Source organism: Pygoscelis adeliae, unplaced genomic scaffold, assembly GCF_000699105.1.
Source record: "Pygoscelis adeliae isolate BGI_AS28 unplaced genomic scaffold, ASM69910v1 Scaffold88, whole genome shotgun sequence".
Taxonomy (NCBI): Eukaryota; Metazoa; Chordata; class Aves; order Sphenisciformes; family Spheniscidae; genus Pygoscelis; species Pygoscelis adeliae.
The window spans coordinates 1904198-1907293 of record NW_008825616.1 but is presented as its reverse complement, the minus strand read 5'-3'; positions in this window follow the sequence as shown (position 1 = coordinate 1907293).

The following is a 3096-nucleotide window of genomic DNA, read 5'->3' as shown; positions in this document are numbered from 1 at the left end:
GGATGGGAAAGAAGAAAAGTGTGCGGGAGGTTTTGAAACACACTTTCTCCTCCTTCCCATGCAAGAAGTAATTTCTAAGCAATTACTCTCTTCCAACACCGTTTAAGGTATAATCAGGAAACACAAGCCAGTAAGGAAATTTTAATTGCTGTGGGGTATAACAACATCGTCGTAAGAACTCTTGTACTATTAAATACAAGTTCGTCGTCTCTTGTACCTCTGGGGTTTTGGTCTCTCCACAAGAAAAAATAATTCACTGGAATGGACGTTTTTTGTCAGTGGTGATGATGCACCTGCCACTTTCGTTCCCGTCTCCCCACTGAAAGGCATCATTTGGCTCACCCCTGCTAAGTAGCTATGAAAGACTTGCAGCGTGAGCAAATCGAGCCCTACGCCTCCTGTAACACAAATTAAAAATAAAGGGTTTTTTAGTTACAAGCTTTCTTCCATGCTAAAGTGCATGCACCTGACTTACCTTCTCCCCACTTTCAGTCAAATATCTCGTTGACAGTTAAATTTTATCACCTTTTACACATTTTTCCTTAATAAAGTCATTATTTTCCTACAACTCTTTGCCTCAACTCAGACAGATGATGAACCCTGATCCTTCCCTCACATCACCGTATTTTTAATGCTAGAAAAAGAATGAAGAAATGTAATTTAAGTAAATTAAGAAATCCAGAGATGATGGAACAGAACCATTTTCATCTTTTTGAAGAAAACAAGAAAAAAAACAGGTATAATATAATATAGTTCAGTTGCTGGGAAGCATAGTCCATCATCAGTCAAGCAGTATTATGGAGTCTCAAGACTAGGAAAAAAAAAGAGAAAGCAGAGTGCTAACAAGTTCCGACTAAATTTTTCCAAAAAGCTCAAGATATCCTTCAGCATACACTTAAGTCAGCTGAGTTAAATCTAAAAATGTATGTTGGTCACCCCAAACAATAAAACTGCCCCAAAATCCATCTTACAGAATATGAGAAAACTCCTACGACACCAGAAGTGTTACGGTGGAAAACGGAAAACCATTCGGTCTTAGGTTCTTCCACAACTTAACGCAGGCAGACTACAAACAAAAGACCTTAAAAGCGAGGGGAAAAAACCCAACAACTTTCTCCAAAGTCTTCTTCTGTTCCCAAAGCATTTTCACTAAGTTATAGTAACAGCGCCTTGTCCTGCAACGTCCTTCCCTCACCGCTATCGCTGCGGCACTTACCACGGAAAACACTGCTAGAATACACTGCAGAGTGCCACGCAGCACGTAACCGTCCCCAAATATCATTTAAGTGTATTCCATATAGCTTTTCTGACACAGCAGTAAATAGGAAATGAGGTCACACCTCCCTAAAAACCTCAGCCCTTGTATACACTACTGCTATTCTCCCTCCCGTTTCTCTCCACAAAGCTGTAATGGCATTCGGAGATGGTGACCGTCTTCCTCCAGCTTCTCCAACGGTCTGATGTAAGCACGCTTTGAGAATGACAACATATATAAACATGACACAGGAAGCTTTTTATACCCATTTCCACATTTAGGCTTTTGGAATGGTGTACTTGCACCAGTGCTGCTGATAGTACACCCCGAATCCAAGTGTTTCAGGAAAAAAAAAAAAAAAATCAAAAATCTCAAGCCATGCTCTCTGACCAGGGATTAAAGAAAACAGGGGAAGTCCAAACATTTCCAACGTTATGGCAGCACGGCACTAAAGTGCATGCAATAATTTCAGTGATATGAGTAGACCCCAACAGCTTCGAACGAAGTCCGACAGCAGCATTTCACACTCGTTTGGCCTGGGCAAGACAGCGGGAAAGAGAGGAAATCCAGACAGGAATCCACGAAAACAGTTTAGGCATAAATTATTTCCGCTAGCCTGAGAACAGCATGTTACAGGAAAAACAAGGACAGCCTTTTCTGAAGGGCTGAGTCTGTGTAAAAGCAAAATACCACACAGGCAGACAGCTGAGAGAATAGTTTGAAGTCAAAATGTAGGACATCTCATTGCTACCCTCCAGCAGAAAACGGTCCCGACAACGTTCTTATAAAGTAGCTGGAAGTAGCAGTAGCTACACTCTCCTCCCAAAGTAACATGAAAAAAGCCCCCAGTGCCTCTGCGGGTGTGTGTAAACAGAGCGTGGCTTCAGCAGCAACAGCTGTGAACAAGGGGACGAAAGCTGCCAAATTCCCTTGCCCTGGAAAACAGGACCAACCGCAGGCTGTGAGGAATACACTGTACTTGTGACTCTCACCTGTGCAGCATTTGGATACCTCCCGAAGATTTCAAAGGCTTCAGCAACGTGTCAACAGCAGGCAAACATACTCAAAACGTTAATAAAGCGAGAAATATCTTTAAGGACTCTTTAAACTTGCTAACTTAAAGTAACTCAGTGTGAAGATGCTCACACACAACCTCCTAGCGTCTGCAGCAGTGCGTCTCCACAACCTGGCTGCAGCAGTGCGAATTCATTCGAGTGACGATACATTTAAAATAGCAGATGGCAGTGATTTTAATAACACTACAGTATCTGTTTATACAGGAGGCTTAAGTATTAGCAGTCATTCTTCTGGACCCCTCACCACACCAAGACAACTTTTTTAGCTTTTTACTATGACAGGAAATGTAAAAACCATAACAATGAAATCAAAACACTGCTTCCAGGGAGGGGAAGGGAAAAAAAAAAAAATCAGAAGAAAAAAAAAAAATCAGGACAAAAAAAAAAGCAGCAAAAAAGAAGAAACCTCGTTTTTCCTGAAACCAAGCATTTGAGTGTATTCCCCTCCACAGCCTCTGAAAGTGACTCCTGTCTCACCCTATTGGGATTTCGGGCTGTAACACTTGCTTACTTCACAGCTCTCTTCTGCTCTCTCTCCCTGCAGAAACATCACTCATTTTCGGTGTGTCAACACCGCTCACGGCTCTTGTAACTTCCGAGCGCAGACAGATCTCTGGCAGGGTGCGTATGACGGGCAAGTGGAAGACAGCCTTGCGTTTTCGCAGATACGTCCTTTATTTACATGGTTCTGCTCTACCAGCAGCCGCAGGGGTTCCCCTCTCTCCCCACACACCCCGCTGCAGCTCCGGCCCCGCTCCTCACAGG